Here is a 26,951-nt window from a genome sequence, read left to right on the forward strand (position 1 = left end):
AAAGTAGCAATGACAAATTGCTTAAGTATAAAGAAATGTTGGAATCTTAGAAGTTTCTAAGCAATTATCATTAACAATAATCCAGGCACAGAATTTTGATCCTGGAGTAACTTTTAACTGTTTCATCTATCCCTCTACATCAAAGAGTGTGATCCTGCAAATAAACATCTGTTAATAAGCAATTTTTTTTAATAAGCAAATAGATTTTAGTAATCACACATACACATCCTAATTTAATGATTGGGTATACATTAAGATGTATGCATCTTAGCATTTATTAGAAAACACATGACTAGAACATCAATCCAGCGGTCAGTCCTTAGAGTACAAGGTAGCTAGTGCTGTGATAATCAGGTATATAAGAGACTATACAGAATCCTCCCAAGAGCAGGTCTGTTTGAGCCCATTGTTGAGCATACTGGTATAACTTTATCTAATTTTAAGTTACATGTCTTGCCTTATGATGCCGTGTAGTGGCAAAACTGGAGGCTTCCAGCTCCCAAGCTAATGCTCTTGAAATGTGTACTTCGAATATTTCGTTTAATAGCTGAAAAAAGTGGGAGTCAGAAAAAGGAGACCAAATTTCCCTGAGAGCTTTAACATAATCGGAGAGGCCAGAAGAGAATTTAGAAGAGCTGCAAATGAGGATTTTCTTCAAACAGATAAATGAGATGTCGCCTTTGCAATAAAATCAAAACACACACACATTAAAAAAAAAAAAATAGATCAGTTAATTTTAACAGATCTGTTGTACTAACGCCTGAATGCCTGTGTTTGATCTTCATTGGAGCTGGATAGTGTAAGTGTCTCTGTTGTTGTAGTGTGCTGTCAAGCCAATTCCAACCCATAGAAACCCCATGTGACAGAGTAGAACTGCCCACAGGATTTTCTTGGCTGTCATCTTTACAGGAGCAGATTGCCATGTCTTTCTTCTACAAAGAGCCAATAGGCAGATTCAAACCACCAACCTTTCAGTTAGTAGTTGAGCACTTAACCATTTGCACCACCCAGGGACTCCATAAGTGTCCCTAAGAGTGTTCAATTACTGTTTTTTTCCCCCCTCGCTGAGGTTTATTCAAATCCTTGTTGCTTGTTTCATATTCTGTTTCCCATTATAGCTATTTGAGTATGGTAAGTTTCTTGAAGTGGAGGACCTTATCATTAATTTCATCTTCATGTATCACATGGCTTGGGGTGGGTCTTGAACCAGTGGGCATTCAACCTCTGTGTTGAATCCCACCTAATGAATTATAAACTCTCCATTTTTCACAGTCTATGTAATGAATGCATTCATTCACTCACTCATTCAGTGAATATTTATTAAATTCCTGTTATGTGCCAGATATAGTCAAGCCCATATATGGTTTATAAGAAATTTTGAATCAATGTAGTTCAAATAAAAGATATTTCACTATGAAAGGACACATGTTCAGGGTTAGCAGGACATACTCAAGGGTAGATTGATAAATAACAAAATATCGATAATAGGTCTTTGTTGTTAGTTCCCATTGAGTTGGCCCTGACTCATGGCGAACTCATAACAAAATGAAACATTGCCTGGTCCTGCACCCGCTTCATGATTGCTGGTAAGCTGGAGTCTATTGTTATGTTCATTGTATAGTGTCTTCCAACCTCGGGAGCTCATCTCCCAGCACTGTGCCCATATCCTGTCATGATCCATGAGGTTTTCATTGACTAGCATTTGGCCACCAGGCCTTTCTTCTTAGTCTCTCTTAGTCTGGAATCTCCCCAGAAACCTGTTCACCATCGATGGCCCTAATGGTATTTGAAATACTAGTGGCATAGCTTTCAGCACCATAGTAACACACAAGCCATGACACTAGGACAAACTGACAGATCAGTGGTGGATTGTTAATACAGGTGTGTCTTATTTCTTTTCCTTTTGCTTATTTTCCATACTAAGCATCAATTACTTTTAGAATAATGAAAAATATATTGTGTTGAAAATGTATTTTCTGATTTGATTGTGAAAAATTTTGGAGATTGTTTTACAAATTCAATATCCTTGTCCCCTTTCCTTGCCCTAATATCTTCCCCTCTTGGCAAAAAAAAAAGAACTTAAGGTCACAGGTAAAATTTTCTCCTTTTTATTTCTGGTTCTCACTTTGTTCTGAGATTGGGAGGCTTTCATATTTTCATTTTCGTTGAAGAAACTTTACTTCTTGAATTTAAGAGGTAACATGCTGCTATAGAAAGAGCCACAGCTAAGAAAGACCCAAGTTCAAAGCTCATTCCTGCCATTTTACTGGGGATAAACTTGGAGGAGTTACCATATCCTTCTGAGACCTAATTCCCTTATGAGTAAATATGGGGAACATAATCTCTTCACGCTGGCAGGCAAAGGGGATTGAATGAGATAAAAAATGATAAAGTGCCTGCCATGTAACAGGAGTACACCAGAAAATAGTTCCCTTCCTGCTCTGCCTCCATCCTGGTAAACTGTTTTAAATCAAACAATCTTGGTCATTTGGCATTAGCTTACTATCCAATGGTCTTTGAGATCAGTAAACTTATTGCTTTGTCTGCTTTCCCTTTCAAAGATCAGGTGGGCTGTTCTCAAGCGTAGAAAGGAAAAAGCTAGCCCATAGATCACAAGTATAAGAGCTAACTCTGTGAGCTTTATGCTAAGCCACCTTGCAGAACAAAACACTAGACGTCACGTAGCTTGTGGCCACTTAATTCTTGGGCTACTCTTACTTCTTCCAGGACAAGTCATTTCTAGAACTACCGTCCTTTGAGTAAGACTTAGAAATCTGATAGCACTATGTTAGGATATGAAGAAGGATGCAGTACTGAGGCATGGTTCAAGCAGGAAGCCAATACCAGTATCAAAAACCAAATCCACTGCCGTCGAGTCAATTCCAACTCATAGTGACCGTATAGGACAGAATAGAACTGCCCCATAGAGTTTCCAAGGAGCACCTGGCGGATTTGAACTGCCAACCTCTTGGTTAGCAGCTGTAGCACTTAACCACTACGCCACCAGGGTTTCCAATACCAATATACTTCCTTAGAAATAAGTAGAAATAGTGATTACCTCTAATGGAAACCCTGGTGGTGTAGTGGTTAAGAGCTACAACTGCTAACAAAAATGTCGGCAGTTCGAATCTGCCAGGTGCTCCTTGGAAGCTCTGTGGGGCAGTTCTACTCTGTCCTATAGAGTCGTTATGAGTCAGAATTGACTCATTGCCAAAAGGTTATAGATGTAATTGAATTATCAGGAAGTACTATGGGTCCAAGCTTTAAAAAAAATTTGGTTAAACCAATAATTATTTAAAAGTGTAAACATCTGGGAATAATTATCAAAATAGAACAGATTGTCAATCTTCTATCACAAACTGTGAAAAAGTTTAGTCATAAATGTTTGGAACTAGAAGACATCTTAGAAATTCCTTAGCCAGCCTTTCCATTTTACTTGGGGAAATTTTTTCAGAGAAAACTGAAGCCCAGACAAATTAAGATGTTTGGCCAAGGTTAATGTCAGTGAGGCATTAGAAGCATCCCAAATTTCATTTCCATCGTATGTCACATATCTCATATTCTAGGTGATTTAAACACCAAACCCCTAAAGCACTTATTCCTTGATGTTCATTTACACAGCAAATATTATCGATGCCTTATTATGTAATAAGCACTGAGCATGGAGAGGTAGATTCAAGTGATGAACCAGACACCTTCCTATTGAACTGATAGAATTTCTTAGCCTCTGTATTGTATATCATGGATTTATTCTTTGTTAAGCAAAAGGGCATTTTCAGTCATGGCAAACCGACACAATTGAAATGTCTCTAGATTTGTCTACAAGATAATTTGTAAGTACTTTCCAGGACATTAGCCATAGCATTGGATTATGGGTAAGAGTATCTTATAAAAAAGACCACATCCATCTTGGAATTTCTCGTTTACTTCAACATTCTGGAATAGCCCAAAAAACAAAGGGTTTGATTTGTTTCAACCTCCTGATGGTATAACAAGGGCTTTCTAAAGACTTATCACACCTGGAAGTAGTGAGTATTAAAAAAGAAAAAAAAAAATTGTTATAGAGTCGATTCCAACTCATGGTGACTTCGTGTGTGTCAAAGCGGAACTGTGCTTCACAGGGTTTTCAGTGGCTGATTTTTCAGAAGTGGATCACCAAGCCTTTCTTCTGAGGCACCTCTGGGTGGACTCAAACTTCCAGCCTTTCAATTAGTAGCTGAGGGTGTTAACTGTTTTCACTACTTGGGGACTACCGTAGTGAGTATGGGTAATGCAAAAACATTTGAGAAAATGAGATGACAAGATAGATTTATAAATAACTATATGATTGGATGGAGAATAAGGTAGATAATTGTCTGATGTTACTAAATATTAAAGCCTACATTATAGATTGATAAAAGCAGACAAATCATAAAATGTTATAGATTTTGTAATCCAGGCCACCAGATCTATTTATAACCACCAACAAATCACTGCCTCATCGCAACCAGTCAGAATTCAGTCCTCCTCTGTCCTGGAACAGCATATTATTTGTGATGACATCATAGTGTTTTGAAGTGAGTAGTAGATTCACATCATCCCCAGACTCTGAGTTTGGGTGATTCACTTCAACTCTCTGGACCTCAGTTTCTTCAACTTTCAAATGGAAAAGTAACGGTTGCTCCATCTTATAAAACATAGAGATGCTTCGAGTGTCAACTAAGATAATGCATGTAAGCGACTTGGCAAATTGAAATTGAGCCATATAAATAAGAGCTATTATTGTGTCTTTTTTTTATTGTCATCACTTGCATTATTTTCTCTATTGCAGTGCTCTGTCATAGAATGTTTTATACTGAAGTCCATTATGCAAGTGCTCACTTTTCACCAGAGTTTGAGCTCCTTGGGGTAAGAGCTTATTCCTCTTTGAATCCCTTCTTGTCCAATAGATTTACCATAAGTTGCTTTTGTTTCCCTTTTAGAAGCACAACCTATTGGAGGGAATTTCCCTCTCTTTCCTTTCTTAGTAAGAGATGCTCACGTGGAAAGGCTGAGGGGGTTTAATAAAAGACTTAATCTTGTTCTTCACCAGGACTCTACAATTTAATTTTAGCCACAAGTGTTAATGGAAGGGGTCACAGAGCTTCAGCCACTCTTTAGTGGAAATGAAACTGGAGAAGGCTGTTTCTAAGTAGTGTTTGGGGACATGGACTTCAGCACTTCAAGTGCCCATGAGTCCTTCCCTTGCTCCATGCCTTTCACAGCCACTCACAGGGGCATGAGGGTCCTGCCATAGGAGAGCAGAGTTGCCCTTTCCTGACCCCAAGCTCAGCAGATAGGAATGCACCTCAGATAGCCTTGTTTGCTCAGCAACAACTTAGGGGCCTCTTGGTCCCATGGCCCTCCTGTATTCTCAGTTGAAACACCAAAGGAAGCCAGTGTTGATAGGGAAGGGACAGTGAGTTTCTTTTGGAGGAAGGACTTAGATTAAAAGCTATTAATTACACCCTCTTTGGAATCTCTCCTTTCCCTTCTGAAGGAGGAGTACTGGGCTGGAAGAAAAAATTGTATCCTGTGATGTTGTTAGGTACAGTCGAGTCTGTCTGGACTTATAGTGACCGTAGGTACAAGAGAACAAAACACTGCCCAGTCCTGTATCATCCTCACAATCATTGCTGTGTTTGAACCCATTGTTGCTGTTGCTGTGGCAATCCATCCTGTTGAGAATTTTCCTCTTCTTTTTTGCTGGCGCTCTACTTAAAGGATATACATTCTTATGTCTTCTCTATGGGGTAAATATTATAGCTCCTGAAACACTTTCTGGAGTCCTTTGTTAAACTCCTTGAGAGCTAAGGTGGCTGTATCTGTCTTTTTTGTAACAGGATACTTACTGCTGAGAAAAATTGGTGGCCTATTATAACTTGTAAGGAGCCCTAATGGTGCAGTCGTTAAGCACTTGGCGGCTAACCAAAAGGTCAGTGGTTTGAACCACGAGTAGCTCCGCAGGAGAAAGATGTGGCAGTCTGCTTATGTAAAGATTTCAGCCTTGGAAATCCTATGTGGCAGTTCTACTCTGTCCTATAGGGTCACCGTGAGTTATAAGCCACTCGACAGCAATGGTTTGGGTTTTTCGTATTATAGATTGTGAGGATTCTCTGGGTGGTGCAAAAGGTTAAGTGCTTGACTACTAACTGAAAAATTGGTGGTTCAAATCAACCCAGAGGTGCCTCAGAAGAAAGGCCTGGCCATCTGCTTCTGAAAGGTCACAGCTTTGAAAACCCTACTCTGCACACATGGGTTCATCATAAGTTGGAATTGCCTCAACAGCAACTGGTTTGTTTTTTATTAGATAGCTTGTATTTAAAAGTTTACAACCATAATTGAAATAGAGATTCATATTCCTACAAATCCTTTTTCCTGGTCCTCTTCCATGTCGGTGAGTATCCAAGAATCAGAACCACCCCTTGTAATTTTCCAAGTAACCTTGAAATGGTCGCATGAACGGGAAGTTCAATTTAGAATCCATAACTCCAATAAACTTGCATTTTGGTAATATTTTTCACTTACATTCCTCATACATAGTACTGTCAATTTATGCTCTTGCTCATGGTCATTATTGTAATTAGAGCCATTGTATACCATTAACCCCAACTAATGACCTGACTGCACGGTGACATGTGCTATTCTAGTAGGTGTTCAATGATGATGTGTTGAAAGACTAAATGAAAATCTAAGCATCTTAACATTATAATAAAAGGCCATGTGTGTTCTGGTTCATCCCAGATTAAATATTGAAATATTGCTTACAATGTTCTCCACATGTGAGTTATTCCATGCCTCCATAACCTTCTTTGGGCTGTTCCTTTCACTTGTGATGACCTTTCTCCATTTCTTTATCTGATTGACTCCAGGTCATCTTCAGAATTCAGTTGAGACATCCACATAGAAAGCCTCCTTGACAACTCCTCGCCCTTGTCCAATTAAACACTCTTCTTATATCATCCTGAACCAACCTCTAAGATAACACATTTTGCATGATAGTAGAATTTTTTTTTTTCCATACCTGTGTCTCCCACTATGAGCATCTAAAGAAGACAGACCTTGTTGTATTGATTTTGTTGTTAGGTGCTGTCGAGTGAGCACCAACTCATAGCGACCCTATGCACAACAGAATGAAACACTGCCTTACATCCTTACAATCATTGCTATGTTTGAGCCCATTTTTGCAGCCACTGTGTCAACCCATCTCATTGAAGGTCTTTCTCTTTTTCGCTGACCCTCCACTTTACCAAGCATGATGTCCTTCTCCAGGAATTGGTTTCTCCTGATATTATGTCCAAAGTACTTGAGATGAAGTCTCACCATCCTCCTTTCTAAGGAGCATTCTAGCTGTACTTCTTCCAAGACAGATTTGTTCATTCTTCTGGCACTCTATGATATAGTCAATGTTCTTTGCCAACACGATAATTCAAAGGGATCAATTCTTCATCAGCATTCCTTATTCATTGTCCAGGTACTTGGAGGACCCTTCTACAATAAGACCAAAACAACAACAAAAAAAATCCATTGCCATTGAGTCGATGCCAACTCATAACAACCTTATAGGATAGAGTAGAACTGCCCTACAGGGTTTCCAAGGAGTGGCTGTTGGATTGGAACTGCTGACATTTTGGTTGGCAGCCAAGCTCTTAACCACTGCACCACCAAGGCTCCCCACAATAAGACCATGTTATTTTGACGTTGTTTAAAATAAAAAATTAAGAAAAGATAAAACAACTTGAGTGCTGGGAATCACTTCATGTTGTGACACGGTGGAAAAAGTTCTAAAAAGGATTTTGAATTGAAAATTACATTTCATCTGAATTTGGGGGGACTTTTTTTTTTTTTTTCAGTTATCATTGGGAATCCCAGTGTGGTGCAAATTGTTAGTGTTCTTGGCTGCTAACCAAAAGGTTGGAGGTTAAACTCTATCCACAGGTACCTGCAAAGAAAAGTCGGGTAATCTACTTCTGAAAAATCAGCTCTCGAATATTTTATGAAACACAGTTCTATTCTGACACACATGGAGTCACCATGAGTTAGCACTGACTTGACGTCAACAGTCATTTTTAGGTACCACTGTTATTCTTCAGAATAGGGAGACTTTCGTATTCTTGATAGATTAATGCTAGTGCTTGAAAAAAATCTCAAAACTCAAAATGTCCTTTTACTTTTGATCTTCTAAATCATGGTGTTATTTGGAAGAAGACTGAATGAAATTTTATTCAGTCGCATACATGGTACATTTAATTATGGGCATTATTTAGAGGATACATGAAAGCATTCTAGAGGTATCTTTTCTGTTTTTTCCATGATAAGAAGAGAATTGTTTTGTGTGTGAAGGGGTAGATATATTTTTTCAAAGGATAATGCAATTAGAGGCTCTGTGTGTTTTAAGTGTTTCTCAGGGTTGATTAAAGCCTTGTACTTGGATTGTAACTCAAATGCTCATGTCTGTAATGAATGTCCTTTCATTTTATGAATTTAAGTAGAAGTTAGAGTCATGGCAGGATTACACAAAAACAGGTGGCCGTGTGGGTGGGATTGGGGAAAATTTAACAGGGAAATATTTGGCCTTTAGAGTTTGAGTGACATTTCCAGACTTACTGAAAATCAGATTTTCTTGTGCTTTTTTTTTTTTAATCTACCAACTTAAATATTTCTTCTTTCCAATGTGTATATTTTGTTCTCTATTTTATCCAGGTTACCTGGAATGGTCCCAGTAAGTAACTGGTAAATTACAACTGGTAAATTGAAGAGTGAATAAATGAATAAAATGAATGATTGTCTTCTCTTAAAAAAAAAATTGTCTTCTCTTAGTGATCATCAATTCTGGCCTTTCTCCTTGCATTTTCAACTCTGCAGAGCAAGAGTCAGCAAACTACCACTCATGGGCCAAATTCAGCTCATTGTCTGTTTTTTTGTAATTAAAGTTTTATTGGAACGCTGTCATGCCCTTTTGATTACACATTGTCTATGGCTCCTTTAAGGAACCCTGGCGATACAGTGGTTAAGTACTCAATTGCTAACCAAAATGTCAGTGGTTCTAACCCACCAGCAGCTCCACAGGAGAAAAATGCCGCAGTCTGCTTCTGCAAAGGTTAAAAAAAACCCAGTTCCATTGAGTCGATTCTCAGATTACAGCCTTGGAAATCATATGGGACAGTTCTACTCTGTCGAATAGGGTAGCTACGAATCGGAACAATTTTTGGTTTGGTCTTATGGCTGCTTTTGTAGTATAACGGCAGAGTTGAATAGTAGCTGCACAGACTGTCTGGCCTGTGAAATCTACAATATTTACTATCTGGCCCTTAACAGAAAATGTTTGCTGACCCTTGTTCTAGAATATACTGAAATGCATGGTGATTGAATGATGGTGCATTCCAAGAGAGAGTCCCTCATGGGGTTTGCTTCAGGGATATAATTCATAACATGGATTTCAACCACTTAGACCCCTTGAAGAGAACTCATGAATAAGAATCTTCCTTTTTGCTCTTTATACTCAGCATTAGAAAAACAGAAGGCTTTCCGGATATTTCAAAATAAGGAATTTGAAATAGGTAACTGTTTACAGAGATGTCCGAAAGACTGAAAGGACAGGAAAAATATTTAAATCTCTTAGTTAAAGCACTGTTGGGAATCAGTGTTCTCTTTGGGACAGATATTTGCTTCAGGTCAGAAACCTACGTACCTGCCCTGCACATAGTGTTTTTCTCAGGCTTTTGCTTTTCAGCTGGAAATGATGAATGAGAGAACATTGTCTTGTAGGCATAACACCTGCCAAAGACCGTTGCCCATGATAGATGTGTCAGATTTCTAGAGGTTTCATCTTACCTAAACAATTTTTGGAAACTGATTTTATTTTGACACCAAAAGACACTAAACACAAGTACAATCCACTGTTGTTGTTAGGTGCCGTCCAGTCAGTTCCAACTCAGCCACCCCACGTACAACAGAACAAAACACTGTCCATCCGGTCCTGTGCCTTCCTCACAGTCACTGGTATGCTTGAGCTCATTGTGTCAATCCATCTTGTTGAGAGTCATCCTCTTTTTTGCTGACCCTCTGCCTTACCAAGCATGATGTCCTTCTCCAAAGATCGGTCCCTCCTGATACCATTTCCAAAGTATGTAAGATGAAGTCTCACCTTTCTTGCTTCTAATGAGCATTCTGGCTGTACCTCTTTCAAGACAGCTCTGTTCATTCTTCTGGTTGTTGTTATTTTTAGGTGCAGCCGAGTTATTCGCACCCCATAGTGACCCTATGTAAAACAGAATGAAACACTACCAGTTCTGTGCCATTCTCATAATCTTTATTATCTTTGAGCCCATTTTTGCAGCCACTGTGTCAACCCATCTCATTTACAGTATTGCTCGTTTTCACTAACCCTCTACTTTACCAAGTATGATATCCTTATTCGGGGACTGATCCCTCCTGACAATGTGTTCTTCTGGTAGTCCATGGTATTTTCAATATTCTTCGTCAACACCATAACTCAAAGGCGTCAATTCTTCTTTGGAGTTCCTTATTCACTGTCCTGCTTTCACATGTGTATGAGGTGATTGAAAACACCAGGGCTTGGATCAGGTACACCTTAGTTCTCAAGGTGACGTCTTTGCTTTTTAACATTTTAAAGAGTTTTTTTGTAGCATATTTTCCCATTGCAATGTGTCCTTTGATTTCTTTACTACTGCTTCCATGGGATTCAAATAAAATGAAAATCTTTATAATTTCAATATTTTCTGCCTTATCATGACATTCCTCATTGGTCCAGTTGTGAAGATTTTTGTTTTCTTTATGTCATCGATAAGTGCTTCAAGTCCTCTTCACTTTCAGCATCAAGATTGTGTCATCTGCATATCATAGGTTGTTAGAGTCTTCCTCCAATCTTGATGCTGTGTTCTCTTCCTATAGTCCAGGTTTTCGAATTATTTGCTCAGCATACGGATTGAATAAGTATGGTAGAAGGATACAACCCTGATGCACACCTTTCTTGACATTAAACCGCTCACTATCCCTTTGTTCTGTTCGAATGACTGCCTCTTGGTCTAAGTACAGGTTCCTCATGAGCACAGTGAAGTGTTCCAAAATTCTTCAAAATGTTATCCATAATTTGTTATGATCCACACAGTTGAATGCCTACATAGTCAATAAAACACAGGTAAACAAAAAAAAAAAAATTTTTTTTTTTTTAAACATCTTTATGGTATTGTCTGCTTTCAGTCAGGACCCATCTGACATCAGCAATGATACCCCTTGTTTCATGTCCTCTTCTGAATCTGGCTTGAATTTTTCTGGCAGCTCCCTGTTGATGTACTGCTGCAACTGCTTTTGAATTATCCTCAGGAAAATTTTACTTGTGTGTGATATTAATGATACTGTTTGATAATTTACATTCTGTTGGGTCACCTTTCTTTGGAATGGGTACAAATATGGATCTCTTCCAACTGGTTGGCCAGAAGCTGTCTTCCAAATTTCATGGCATAGACGAGTGAGTGCTTCCAGTGCTGCACCCATTTGCTGCAATATCTCAATATGTATTCTGTCAATTCCTGGACCTTTTTTTCCGCCAATGCCTTTAGTGCAGCTTGGACCTCTTCCTTCAGTACCATTGGGTCTTGATAATATGCAACCTCCAGAAATGGTTGAACATTACCAATTCTTTTTGGTACAGTGACTCTGTATTCCTTTCATCTTCTTCTGATGCTTCCTATGGCATTTAATATTTTCCCTGTAGAATCATTCACTATTGTAACTCGAGGCTTGAATTTTTTCTTCAGTTCTTTCAGCTTGAGAAATGCTGAACATGTTTTTCCCTTTGGCTTTCTAGCTCCATGTCTTTGCACATTTCATTACAATACTTTACTTTGTCTTCTCAAGCCATACTTCGAAATCATCTGTTCAGCTCTTTTACTTCATCATTTCTTCCCTTCTCTTTAGCTACTCGATATTCAAGAGCAACTTTCATAGTCTCTTCTGACATCCATTTTGGTGTTTTCTTTCTTTCCTGTCTTTTTAATGACATCTTGCTTTCTTCATGTGTGATATCTTTCCACAACTCCTCTGGTCATTAGTATTCAATGTGTCAAATCTATTTTTCAGATGGTTTCTAAATTCAGGTGGGATATACTCAAGGTTGATCACCTAAGAAAGATGATCCAACTGAATGTGGAAATTATGGAACAATATCATTAATATTGCACACAAGTAAAGTTTTGCTGAAGATCATGCAAAAACAGCTGCAGCTGTATATCTGTAGCAAACTGCCAGAAATTCAAGCTGGATTCAGAAGAGGACCTGGAACCAGGAATATCATAGCTGAGGTCAGATGGATCCTGGCTGAAAACAGAGAATACCTGTGTTTTATTGACTATGCAAAGGCATTTGACTGTATGGATCATAATAAATTATGGATAACACTGCGAAGAATGGGAATTCCAGAAAACTTAATTGTGCTCATGAAGAACCTGTACATAGATCAAGGGGTAGTTCTTTGAACAGAATGAGGGGATACTGCATGGTTTAAAGTCAGGAAAGGTGTTCTTCAGGGCTGTATCTTTTCATCATACTTATTCAATCTGTATGCTCAGCAAATAATCTGAGAAGCTGGATTATATGAAGAAGAAATGGGCATCAGGATTGGGGACTCATTAACAACTGTGTTGTGCAGATAACACAACTTTGCTTGCTGAAAGTGAAGAGGACTTGAAGCACTTACTGATAAAGATAAAGACCACAGCCTTCAGTATAAATTATACCTCAACATAAAGAAAACAAAATCCTCACAACTGGACCAATAAGCAACATCATAACTGGAGAAAAGATTGAAGTTGTCAAGCATTTCACTTTACTTGGATGCACAATCAATGCCCATGGAAGCAGCAGTCAAGAAATCAAAAGATGTTTTGCATTGGGCAAATCTGCTGCCAAACACCTCTTTAAAATGTTAAAGTAAAGATGTCATCTTGAAGACTAAGGTGCACCTGACCCAAGCGTTGGTGTTTTCAGTAGTTTCATGTGAATATGAAAGCTGGGTGATAAATAAGGAAGACCAAACAAGAATTGAAACCCTTGAACTGTGGCGTTGGTGTAGAATATTGAATATACCATGGACTGTCAAAAGAATGAACAAATCTGTTTTGGAAGAAGTACAACCAGAATGCTCCTTAGAAGCAGGAATGAGTTTCACATACTTGGAACATGTTATCAGGAGGGATCAGTCTCTGGAAGAGGATATCACATTTGGCAAAGTAGAGGGTCAGCGAAAAAAATGAAGGCCCTCAATGAGATGGATTGACAATGGCTGCAACAATAGGCTCAAGCTTAACAATGATTGTGAGGACGGCACAGGACCAGACAGTGTTTTATTCTGTTGTACCTAGGGTCACTATGAGTGGGAATCAACTTGACGACACCTAACAACAACATACTTAAGGTTGTACTTTGGCTCTTATGGACTTATTTCAATTTTCTTCAACTCCGACTTGAACTTGCATAGGAGCAACTGATGGGCTGTTCTGCAGTCGTCCCCAGCCTTGTTCTGACTGATAATATTAAGCTTTTCCATTGTCTCTTTCCACAGATGTAGTCGATTTGATTACTGTATACTCCATCTGAAGAGGTCCATGTGTGTAGTTGCCACTTATTTTTGAAAAAAAGTTATTTGTAATGAAGAAGTTGTTGGTCTTGCGAAATTCTGTCATATGATCTCTGGTATCGTTTCTATTATCAAGGCTATATTTTCCAGCTACTGATCCTTCTTTTTTATTTCCAACTTTTGCATTCCAATCACCAGTATTTATCAATGCATTTTGATTGCATGTTTGATCAATTTCAGACTGCAGAAGTTGAAAAAATCTTCAATTTCTTCATCTTTGGCCTTAGTACTTAGTATGTAAACTTGATTAATAGTCTGTTAACTGGCCGTCCTTATAGGTGTATGGATATTATCCCATCACTGACAGAATTATACTTCAGGATAGATCTTGAAATGTTCTGTTTGACAATGAACGTGCTACCATTCTTCTTCAATTTATCATTCTAGGCATAGTAGACCATATGATTGTCTGACTCAAAATGGCCAATACCAGTCTATTTCAGCTCACTAATGCCTAGGATATTGATGTTTATGTCTTCCATTTAATTTTTGACAACTTCCAATTTTCCTAGATTCGTACTTCATACGTTACACATTCCAATTAGTAATGGATGTTTACAGCTGTTTCTTCTCATTTTGAGTCAGGCCACATCAGCAGATGAAGGTCTTGAAAGCTTGATTCCATCCATGCCATTAAGGTTGACTCTACTTTGAGGCAGTAGCTCTTCCCCAGTCACATTTTGAGTGCCTTCCAAACTGAGGGGCTCATTTTCAGCACTATGTCAGATTGTGTTCTGCTGCTATTCATAAGGTTTTCACTGGCTCGTTTTTTTTAGAAGTAGACTGCCAGGTCCTTCTTCCTAGTTTGTCTTAGCCTTGAAGCTCCACTGAAACCTGTCCACCAAGAATGACCCTGCTAGTATTTGAAATATCAGTGACAAAGTTTCCAGTATCACAGCAACATGCAAGCCACCACCGTAGAACAAACTGACAGGCACATCTATTAGAACTGTAATTTCATTTGAGTAGCTAAATAGGGTAAAGGATACATTTATAGTTCTTTGGGATACAGAAAATTAAAAAAAAAATGGAAATATATTTTTTATTATTTCCTTGCATATAATTGTTTTCTTGTTGAAAGTTTTTCAGATGGGGATGTTTCTTTTTCTCATATAATTGTAAAAAGCACTCACATAGTTATGATGGTGAAGACTGAATTTAAATTCTTAATATATTATTCAATTTGGAATATTATGAGAAAACTGAGATAAGCCAAAGTGTAATGCCTTCCTACCTAAACTTGTTCTCCCATCTACTGGGCCAGGAAGAAGGCAGGTCAAAAGTCTGGCTAAATTGCAGGAAGGTGTCCAGGAGGCTGTTCACAATCCAGCCTTTGGCCTGAATTGCCCAAAAATGAGCAGCCACAAATATGTCTGAAATGGATGCAGGGAACCTGAGAACAATTTGTCATCAGCTAACATAATCTAAGGACCAGTTTTTTGGAAGTATGTTCTGTTGAATTCAAGACCTGAAGAAGCCACCCACTGGTGAAGGTGGCTCAGGTTATCCTTTGGTCTCAACCATTTGATTAAAATTTTTTTATTTCGTGCCTACAGTGTTCCGTATACTATTTCTAGGCTCTGGGGATGTAACATTACACAAGACACTTGGAGGTCCTAGTGATGGATCTTCTGCTGAGCACCAGCCTTCATGTGTAACTTCTAAAACAGTCTTGTGTGTGATATATATATATAAAACATTTGCCATTTCAACATATTTTACAAGTATAATTCAGTCACATTAATTATTATCGTAACAATCCCATGAAACACTACAGTATGCTCTATCCATGATAGGTTGGCTTTTCTTTCCTTCTTCATTAGTTTAGCAAAGGAGTAACAGTAGTACTATCGTCTGTAACCAGATGTTGCTTGTTTGAATCTTGCACTGTGACTTAATGGTGGTGTGACCTTGTATAAACCTGATCGTGCCACTGTTAGGCTTAAGGTCTTTCTTTTGGCAACTCCATAACCAGGTGTACAAGGCCCTGCAAGGCCTGTCTCTTGACCAAACTCGCAGAGTGCCACTTGGTATGCTCTAGATACATTCATCTTTTTTTAGTTACTTCAAGTTGCCAGCCTTTCTCATGTCTCAGGATAGTCACCTACATTCTTTCATCTACTTGTAATACTTTGTCCTCCACTCTGCGCTTGGCGAGCTACTTCCAAAAGGTCACAGCCATTGAAAACCCTATGGAGCACAGTTCTACTCTGGAGCACAGTTCTACTCTGAAACACATGGGGTCACCATGAATCAGATCAACTGAATGGCAACAGGTTTAGCTTTGGTTTGAATAGATGAGAATACTGAAGTCTCAAGATGCTAGATGACTTGTACAAGTTAGTATAGTTAGCAGGAGGCAGAGCAAAGCTAATTTTGATTCCAAAATCATCCAGACTTTCCGAAGCGATTATTTCAAAGCTATTTTATCCTTGTCTTATCTCGTGATTGTTTATTGGTACCTGGTGGGATACGCTCTGAGTCTGATATGATAGTCATTTGGGCTGGGGAGGAAGAACATCTTTGTGTACACAGAGCACTTACTATTTATAAAAATGGCCTGGTAAGGCTAACAGAACCCGGGTCATAATTTCTCTGGAAAATGGCAGACTAATGGAAAAAAGGTCATAAATAGCATCAAATACAAGGCCTGAAATTTATCAAGGACAATTGTTTCATCATAAAAGTCTCAGGCTTTTTGGAATCTTTCAATTAAGCCTCCACCAGACATCCTGCCCCTTTACCAAGGAAGAAGGAAAGAATAACAAACTGGGTATGTGTGGGGGGAGGTTGGTTGGGGGTGGGAAGTAGAGATGGCAGATGAGAAGAGGAAGACCAAAGGGGACATTCCTGTGGTTTCAGGAGTAAATTGAGCTCCTAATCCTTTGTGACCAGTAGTAGGATTAAAAGTTCAAAAGGGCAGGTCATGCAAGGGCAGGGGGGCCAGGCTGGGTCTTGCAGGGATATGACCCAGGAAATGCTGGCAGGCTGGGCCCCCATACTTCCCCAGCAGGCCTCCAATTAGGATTTAATGGCCAAATGTGGAATGCATTAGGAGTTCTGAGCAGAAAGTCTGTGTTCAAAGGAGCCGGATCTTTTTGGGTAAGTAGAAAAACATTGCTCCATGGTCAGTTTCCTCCTGAGCCTTGCTAATTCTGTGGGCTGCACTGGCCATGGGGCCTTACGAAGCATTCTGTGCAAGTGGCCTAGACATAAGTCTCCTATTCCCCTTGAAGATGACAAGATGAATAACCAATAGACCCACTGGATCTGTTTGGTATTTGGGAAAATGTGGAGAGTGCAGAGGAACTGTTGGACCCGGCATCTGTGGATTCGGTGACTGTGTAGCCGACCAAGGGCACATGTGTGAACAATGCATATGTATCAGTGTATACGGATATATGTAAGCTCGAGTGAAAAATATCTGCGCACCACTGTGTGTGTGTATGCTGTGTGCATGTATTTATTTATTCATTCATACTTATTAAAGTGTTTCCTTCTGCTCTGCCTTGTCATAGAGAGGAATTCAAGTAGCCTGCCCATGGTATGTTGTGTGTGTGTGTGCGCGCATGCACGTCTGTGTTTGTGTATGAGGATATATAGGTGCACATGTGTGTAAAAAAGAGCATGTGTAACATACAGATGGACATCTGCCAACATGTGAGCCTGCCTGTACCCCTGAGTGTCACTGTTATATGGATTTGGGAGAATATGCTAGCATCCATGAGAACGCTTCTAGAAGTGAGGATGACACAGTGGGGAAAGGGCCCATTCTGTGCAGATAAGTAACGTGCAGCTGAGTGTTCTGAAAGTGTGTCTGTTGCATGTGTGTGAATATCTCTGTGATGGTGTATTTTGCTTTGCATGTGTTGTTTGTGTGAACATGAATGGTAAATAGTATCATGTACTTACGTGTCATATCCATGTTGAAAGTATGCATGGATGGGTGTGTATGGCATTTTTGAAGTCTGTGTATTTGTGTGCAAGTATGTAATAATACGTAAATAACCTGTGAACCCAAAATAAACTTGGACATGCATATGAGTATGTCTGATGAACGTATGAAACACAAATATTTGCTTATATCTCTGGCAGAGCCTGAATAGGGAGTGAGATTGCAGAGAATATGTGCAGTTTGGGGAACATGTGGCTGTGTGTGGGTTTGCGCAATGAGTTAAAAAAACAAAGGAACAAAAAACTTACCTCTGTCTGTACTTGTGGTTTCCCATCTGCCAACACGTGACACTGAGTATCTGAAACTTCACCCAGAAGCAAAGGCCTACTGGTCTGGTCTGGGCCAGCCTCTCTTTTGGAGTTTGAATCAATGACCAAGGAAACATGTATCATTTCCTTCTGACAGTACTGCATCTTGCTTGTACGTGCACACACACAAACACACACACACAGACATACTACACTTTTTGGTATAAAGCAAGTGATCAAACGAATTTTGTCTTGAGCATTTTAGGGCTATTATATTAGCACTGGAGCCCTGGCGGCACAGTGGTTAAGCATCCTGCTGCTAACCAAAAGATCAGCAGTTCGAATCCACCAGCTGCACCTTGGAAATCATTTGGGGCAGTTCTGCTCTGTTCTATAGGGTTGCTATGAGTTGGAATCAACTTGACAGCTAAGGTTTTATGGTTTATATCAGCCTTCCATTTAGGGTGACCACCTCATCCCAGTTTGCTGGGGACTTTTCTGGTTTTTAGCACTGAAAATACCATGTCTTGAGCACACAGGGCTAGTTGGTCCCCATACCTGGATTTTTTGGCAACAGGCTATAGAATAGGGAAACTGAGTCTGGGCCGTGCCTGGAGAAGTGCCATGAAGGTATGATTTGTGCTTCTTTTCACGGAGGAAGAAAAATTGCCCTGGAATTTGAAGAACTGTATTTTCATGACAGTGAAGTTACTTGCTGCTTAAACCCAGCAGAAAGCTTGAGAGCATGGAATTTTGCAAAAGCCTTCATCTGTTTGGGAATTCTACTGTATCCTTTACAAGGGACGTGGCCATGGTTAATTTATTTAAACTCCTGAGCCTAGGTTCCTCACCTGTAAGACACACATAGTAAGTACTTCATCAGGCTGTTTCACAGATCAAATGAGAACACGCAGATATAAAGCACTTGCCATACTACCTTCCATACGCTATAAAAAAAATTCAATAAATGCGAATGACAGACTACGTCATTGTTACTCACTCATTCTTCCAATATATCTAATGAGTAACGATTACGAAGTGTCTGCTAGATATTGAAAATACAAACACGCCCAAAACACGGTCCCGGCCCTAAGGAGTCTTCAGCGTACTGGTGGAAGATATTAATAAAATTTACTAAAAAAGCAACTTTCTTTTTCTAATTCTGATAAGCTTAGTATTTCAGGGATATAGATATGATAAAGGACGGTAGCAGCACGCTCAAGAAATTCTTAGCAACAAGGCCTCGCCTTCATCCAGAGCAACAGCTGTTCCTTGAGTGTTCGCTGTGGGCCCGGCAGCAGGCTCAGTGCCAGCGGATACTACACAGTGCGAAGCAACCCCTCCATGGAAACACTGCCTCTGAAGAATACGGGAGGACAGATGGCCACAGATTGTTCTGGAACATAACCCCGAGTGTTAGACATGCAGGGGAAGGCAGAGGACAAATCTGAGGGGAGGGGTGGGATTTGCAGCCTGTGCAGTGAGAACAATGTCTAATTCATAAGCAAGAAGCTGAGCCTTGTTCTTAAGGAGATAAATGCCTTCCACCTGGTGCATTGCTCTGTGCTAGACACTGTGGACAGAAGAAGGCAGGGTCTCTGTCAAGGTGGTCACAGTGGCGTTGGGGATGCAGTTATAGTACAAGTGTGTGAATGTCTCATTAAGGTAAAGAGAGTGGAACAAACTAACCTCTTGACAGTTGTAAAAGGCTTGTCAGAATTCAGAAGGCAACAACTTGAATGTGTCTTACAGAATGCAATCACCAGGCAGAAACTGGAATGGGTGGTGGTGGCAGGGGCTGGGCAGGGTGTTTTGTGATAGACATTCTCCCAGTTACCAGTTGCCATCCAGTCAATCTCGAATCATGGCAACCCCACGTGTGTCAGAGTAGAACTGTGCTCCGTAGGGTTTTCAACAGCTGAGTTTTCAGAAGCAGATCACCAGGCATTTCTTGCAAGGTGTCTCTGGATGGGACTGAACCTTCAGCATTTCAGTTAGCAGTTAAGTGTTTGCACCACCCAGGGACCCCTTAGACATTCTAGAGACTGAGAATAAGAAGAACAAATGCAGAGAATTGGACAGAGAGAGCAATTGTACAGTCAGGGCAACTTCACAGTGGGCAGAAAATATAATCCAAGATATAAAACCCCTTTCCAGACTGGAAAGTCCTTGAGGACAGGACCTAGGCAGGCTCCTTTCTCCAGTGGTGTCCACCACAGCCAGCATGTGGTAGGCCCTTGGTAAGCGTTACTTTAGTAAATGAAGGAATAATACCAGAAAGGAGCAAGTTATGAACAGCTATAATTGTCTTGCCAAAAAATTTGCACTTTATCCTGGAGGTAATGGGAAACCATCGAAGAATTTCAAGGAGGAAAATGATGAGATCCAAATATGTGTTTTGGAAATGTCAGTCTGGCCTCATCAGGGCTTAGCTGTGTTGGCAGAGATAGCGGGGAGGCAAAACTGGAGGCAGGGAGACTAGCTAAGAGATATTTACTCTTTCTGGGAGCGAATGGTAGAAGCCAGAATGAAGACAATGGCAGAAGCTATGGAGAAGAGGAATCTGATCATAGCATTGACATGACACTGACATCGACCACTTATTCCTCAGATCTCCATTCGTATTCGAATGTTACTCTCATCTCCTCCATGTTAAGAGCATAATTAGCTATCTTTGAAAGAATATCAGGCTTGTGAGTGCCTTGGATTCATTCGCATGATCATACCAACTGGGTGTCCTAGGGCAGGCAACATGGGGTGATAAAGAAAAAATAATAATAATAAAATTAAAAAAAGATAGTAAAATGAAATGCTGAACTTTTAAAATTTTTTTATTGGGCTTTAAGTGAAAGTTTACAAATCAAGTCAGTCTCTCATACAGAAATTTATATACACCTTGCTATTGCTCTCCCCCTAATGAGACAGCACTCTTCTTCCCACCACTCTCTTTTTGTGTCCCTTCTGCCAGCTTCTGACCCCCCTGCCCTCTCATCTCCCCTCCAGACAGGAGATGCCAGCATAGTGTCATGTGTCTGCTTGATCCAAGAAGCTCATTCTTCACCAGCATCATTTTCTATCCCATTGTCCAGTCCGATCTCTTTCTGAAGAGTTGGCTTTGGGAATGGTTCCTGTCTTGGGCTAACAGAAGGTCTGGGGACCATGACCACTGGGGTCCTTCTAGTCTGGGTCAGACCATTAAGTCTGGTCTTTTTATGAGAATTTGGCATCTGCATCCCACTGCTCTCCTGCTTCCTCAGGGGTTCCCTGTTGTGTTTCCTGTCAGGGCAGTCATCGGTTGTAGCCGGGCACCATCTAGTTCTTCTGGTCTCAGGCTGATGGAGTCTCTGGTTTATATAGCCCTTTCTGTCTCCTGGGCTCATAATTACCTTATGTCTTTGGTATTCTTCATTCTCCTTTGTTCTTGGTGGGATGAAACCAATTGATGAGTAATGCTGAATTTTAAGGAAGAATATCTGAATTCTATTTCAAGCTCTTCCACTTAGTGTTGTTGTTATTAGCTGCCATAGAGTCACCCTGACTCATGGTGAACCCCATGCACAATGGAACAATACCTTGCCTGGTCCTGTGCCATCCCTGTGATTAGTTGCAGATGAGGCCATTGTGATCCATAAGGTTTTCACTGGCTGATTTTTGGAAGTAGATCACCAGGTCTCTCTTCCTAGTCCATCTTAGTCTGGAAGCTCTGCATCATAGTTCCGAATCGTAGCAAAACACAAACGTCCACTGATGGATTGGTGGTGGCTGTGCGTGATGCTTACTGGCTGGGAATTGAACCTGGGTCTCCCACATGAATTCAAAGCAAAGGTTCTACCTCTTGACTCTACCACCACTGCCCTTCCGCTTAGTAGTACTCTGTGTTTGACTGAGGCCTTTATCTTAGTTTCCTGTTGCATGAAATGGGAATAATAATACTGGCATCCTGATGTTATGGCGATTTACTGAGGAAAATATATGAGACTGTCTTTAAAATCTTTGAAGCATCATACAAATCCCAGGTATTAATTATGCAGAGACGTCAAGCAGGGGTTGACATCAGTGGTTTCCAAATGGACAAGAAAAGGCTGGCCTTATGTTCAGATCAATGGATGGATGGAGCAGTGTTCCCCATAAGCCTTTATCCTCACAACACCTGCATGTCCTCACTGTCTTTTATTTCTAAAGAAAGCCCTCCCCAACATGGTGCAATAAAAGAGCACTGGAATTAAGTCAGAAGACTAACAGGCTGTCTTCCCAGTGTCAAACATCAGGGTTCTTTCTGAAGGGATGCACTTTCTGGAGGGTGACTCTCTGGGTACCCTTGAGAGACCTGTGCACCAGGTCTCAGCCTATAAAACACCCCAGGCCAGATCCTTTCTTCTTATTGCTCCTTTCCATGTGTGTGACCTCATGTCCCTTTGCACATGCTTTATTTCAATTAAAGTTTCACCATCCCTCTTTCCCCATTTTTCTTAGGCTACCTAAGCACTGACTTTCTCTCATTGCAGTAGCCCAGGATGCACTACAGACCCTGCTGAAGTCAGCAGGCATATGTCCTTGATTACCAAGAAAGACAAATTGTGGTGAAAGTTGCGGAGAGAGTTTCGATTCATCAAGCATCTTGAATTCCCTTGAAAATAGAAAGGTTTTGTCCAGAAGTGTTGGGTGTTGGCTTAATCTTGAAGAGATGATAGAGAGGGATGGCATGATCCAGTCAAATCACCATCATTGAGGGGGGTGAGGACCAAAGACTTGTGTCACAGAAACGTTTTGTTTGGGTGAGGCTTTAAAATTATCCAGGACGTCTGCTCGTTAAGTGCTTTCTTTCAACACATATTTGCAGGAAACTTCCTGTTAAGTTCCAGGTACTTTACTAAGTGCTGGGCTCATGATAATAAAGGCCTGGCACCCGTCTTTCAAGGACAAAAACAAAACAAAACAAAACCAGCTGCAATAGAATTGATCCCAACTCACGGCCACCTGTGTATCTCAGAGTAGAACTGTGCTTCAGAGGGTTTTCAGTGGCTGATTTTCAGAAGTAGATCAACATACTTGTTATTAATTGCTGAGATGTCTTCACTGAGTCATGGTGACCTTATGTAAAACAGAAGGAAATGTTGCCCAGTCCTGTGCCATTTTCATAATCATTGGTATGTTTGAGTCAATACAATCAAAAGTCCTTGTAGTAATAATGGTTTGATACTTTGTTTTTCTTTTGTTGCTCTTGTTGCTCTGGCTATTACTCCAGAGAACTCGAGGGAAAAACTGCTTGCCTAGAATAACTTAATGTCTGTAGTTCTTAACATTCAGTTAGTGCAAAGGGGTATGAGTTATTTTGCCTGTAAGGTGCAGAGCACATGTCTCTTTAATCAGATCTGCTTCTTAATGTCCTAATGGGCAGACTATTTGGGATCATTAATGTCTCCAGTGTATTTTATGTTCATGTTAGCAGAGGTCAATGGAGAATGCATTTTTAACAAACTCAATCAACAAATATAATCATATCCACTCTAGAGAAGAAATGTCCAAGCCATTATCCTGTTAAGGAACCACAAAACAGAATGTCATGCCTCATAGAGTCAGAACATAGAAATTTGGGCTGCTGCCTCTTTGGTGAAAAGAGGGTAGCACATTGAAGTTCATGACCACCAATGAAATGTTTTGTTATCAAACCTGTAGCAAAAAAGCCACCTCCTCATCTTTCAGAGCAACTGAAATATAAATGCAGACCCACGTTTTTATACTTTCTTTCAAAGGTTGTGACCTCATAATGGTAAAGGCTTGTCCTTTGAAGAGAAAGCATCTAACTAACACAGAAGAATTTTGAATGTGAGAGCTTAGGTTGATGGTACCTTTCCCAGTTAACACTATACAAAGACTGGCTCTGTGTTTTACAGTGGCAGCTCTTAGGGATAAAAGATGAAGTTGATTATTACTGACAGTGACTGTCTTTTTTTTTTTTTTTTTTAATCTCACAAAGAATATTTGTATCTCTGCTGGGAGTAAAAGCCAGTATGGGAGACAGAGGTGAAGTTTCTGAAACAAACATTAAGGGGAAAATATGTTTGACTCTTGGAAGTCAGAATTCCTCAGAAAATATTGATTATGGAATCATTCCACTGGCCATAGCCAACTAATAATGACATTAATAACATAGATCCAAATCCCCAATCACAATTCAAAATCCAAATGGCTCTGAAAACTGAAAGTATTTTTGCAATTTGATGCAGGCTGATTTTATGACTAAATCTGACCTCAGTTAACTTGAGACTCTTCGTTGTCTTTTTTATTCTCATTTTGTGTGAATATTCATATATTTCACTGTAGAAAACCTAATATATTTGGTTGTAGAGAGCTACCCCAACCCCCTCTGGGGTAGTTAACACGCAGACACACAATGTTTGAACTATATTACCTTCCTAAGAATTAAAAAGTTTTGAATTCAAAATAAATCTGGCCCTTTGGGTTTTAGATAAGGAACTGTGGACTTGAAGCATCGGTTCTTATATGTTCCTATGATATGTGCTCAAGAAATGGTTGTTATTAATCTTAGGTACATTTTCTTACTATTCATGGGCAGCCATTCGAGGTAGTTATTTAACCCCACTTTGCTGATGCAGAAACTGAGGCTCAGAGCTACTAAACAAATTATCCTAAGGAGAGATTTTTAGTTCAAAGGTTATGTTCTTTATCTGTATCTCCTAAATTGCATGAAGGTCATTAAGAGGCACTACATGGCACAGTGGATAAAGCGACTGACTGCTAACTAAAATGTTTGTGGTTTGAAACTGCCTGTGTCTGGGAGAAAGATGTGGTAGTCTGCTTCCACAGTGATTTAAAAAAAAAAAAACTACCGTCTCAAAAACCCTATAGGGTCACTATGAGTCAGAATTGACTCAATGGCAGTGGGTTTGGTTTGGGTTTATACACAACCTAAGAGCCCTGGTGGCTCAGTGGTTAAGTATTTGGCTGCTAACCCAAAGGTCAGCAGTTCGAATCCACTAGCTGCTCCTTGGAAACCTTACGGGCAGGTCTACTCTCTCCTATAGGGTTACTATGAGTTGGAATTGACTCCACAGCAACAGGTTTTTTTTTTTTTTTTTTTGGAAGAGCCTTAGTGGCGTACTGGTTAAGCATTTGGCCACTAACCAAAAGATTGGTAGTTTAAACGCACCAGCCACTCTGCAGGAGAAAGATGTGACAGTCTGTTTCAATAAAGATTTACAGCCTTGGAAACCCTATGGGGCAGTTTCTACTCTGTCCTATAGGGTCAGTATGAGTTGGACTCCCCTCAACATAATGGTTTTGGTTTTTTGGTTTTATACCCAACCTAACTTTAGATGTAACTTTCTCTCCTTTCTTTTTTCCTAAACTTTCTGTCATTACCTATTACCAGTTTTCTTCAGCTGTAGCTACTAAGTAAGGCTCTGCAACCAATAGGGGGATATTAAAAAAAACTAAGGCTGGACCCTGGGCCTTAGAACTAGACAGGTGTGCTGGGAAACCAGCTCTCTAGAGGGAAAAGGAGCCTGATATATAATGTTTGCCAATTTCTGTGGTGTAAATTCTCCCCCCAACACACACCTGTGGCCAATTGCAAGCCACCAGTGGTTTAGTAACTAGGTCACAGAATTCCTCAATATTTAACAATTGCCTTTTGTGAACAGCCTGAGGTGCCTGACTCAAGCAAGATAAGACTTTTTCTCATAAAAGCATATAGAAAACTTGAACTGAAATTATGCCATGAAGAAATTGTTAAACTAAACAATGGTTTAGACCAATTAATAATGTTTGCCTCGAGCGTAGTGCTCTTATAAAGAGTTATGTATCTAAGTGTAAACTGACAACAGTTAATCTAAAGCACAGATAAGAGCTTTAAGGTGCGGAGAGTCTAAACTAATGATGATGAAACAATGTGGGCAGAGATAGAATGGTGATACAATGCAAAGTGTGTAACCAATGTTATTGGACTGTTCATATAGAAATTATGAATGAATGAATGTTTGATTGTATATCTTGCCACCACATATAACTAGAATATTAAAAAAAAAAAAAAGTGGAATATTCAAGGAAGCTTTTACTCCAGCCTCTATTTGTTTACTGCAAATTCCTGTGGGGGAATAGAGGCTATATGCAACTCAACCAACCTTCAATAGGTACCAACTATGTATCAGACACTGAGAAAAACACAGAGGCTAAAATGATAAACCAATTACATGGTCCTGACCCTCAAGGATCTTATATTCTTGTAGGCAATACACAAGTAAGATGAAGAACAACACAATGTGAAGTTTCATCAGCACTCTTACCTAGTTTTTGCTTGTTCCTTCCCTCTAAACCACACAAGCCTTCTTGTCTTCTGAGGCATCTACCACTACACCTAGCTGGAAGCCCAAAACTATCTAAATCTTCTTTGATGACCAGCAAGGAGGCTGTCCTGAGCTGTCACACACACCTTCAATTTCCCAGCCATGCATTTTATAGACTGCATCACTCTGCGTGCTCTCTGGGGCATTATGATTCAGCTCTTCCCTAGAAGAACAGTTGGTAGGGGCAGCCTTACCATCTAATGAGTTCTCTTAGAACCAGCCCTACTATTTCTAGATTAATTACCCTTTCAATCTGCTCTCTGGAGAAATTCAGGAGGCATTATAAGCAAGGCCAAGAGTACTCATACATTACCATTCTTCTTCCCATCCTCCATTGATTCAGTAAGAATTGACTGAGTGCCTATCACCTAGGCTCTCAAGACACGAAGATGAAAATTTACCGTCCCTCAAAGAATACACATGCCATCTGGAAGACAGACAGTAAGCAAAACATTGCAAAAGAGCATGAAAAGTGCTTTAGTAGAAATAATGTCTGAGTTGAGACACAGAAATGCATTGCTTGGTGAGACAGTGAAGGCTTCACAAAACAGGAGATGTTTGACCTGAACCTTGAATCGCTAGACTAGTCCTCCAGATGGATGATGGCGGGGGCAACATGGAGAGGCAGAACATCCCAGGCAGCAGAAAGAATGGGAGGAAAAGACATGGAGGCATGGAAGCTCAGAGAACTAAGCTCCTGTGTGAAT

This window comes from Elephas maximus, chromosome 15, assembly GCF_024166365.1.
Source record: "Elephas maximus indicus isolate mEleMax1 chromosome 15, mEleMax1 primary haplotype, whole genome shotgun sequence".
Taxonomy (NCBI): domain Eukaryota; kingdom Metazoa; phylum Chordata; class Mammalia; order Proboscidea; family Elephantidae; genus Elephas; species Elephas maximus.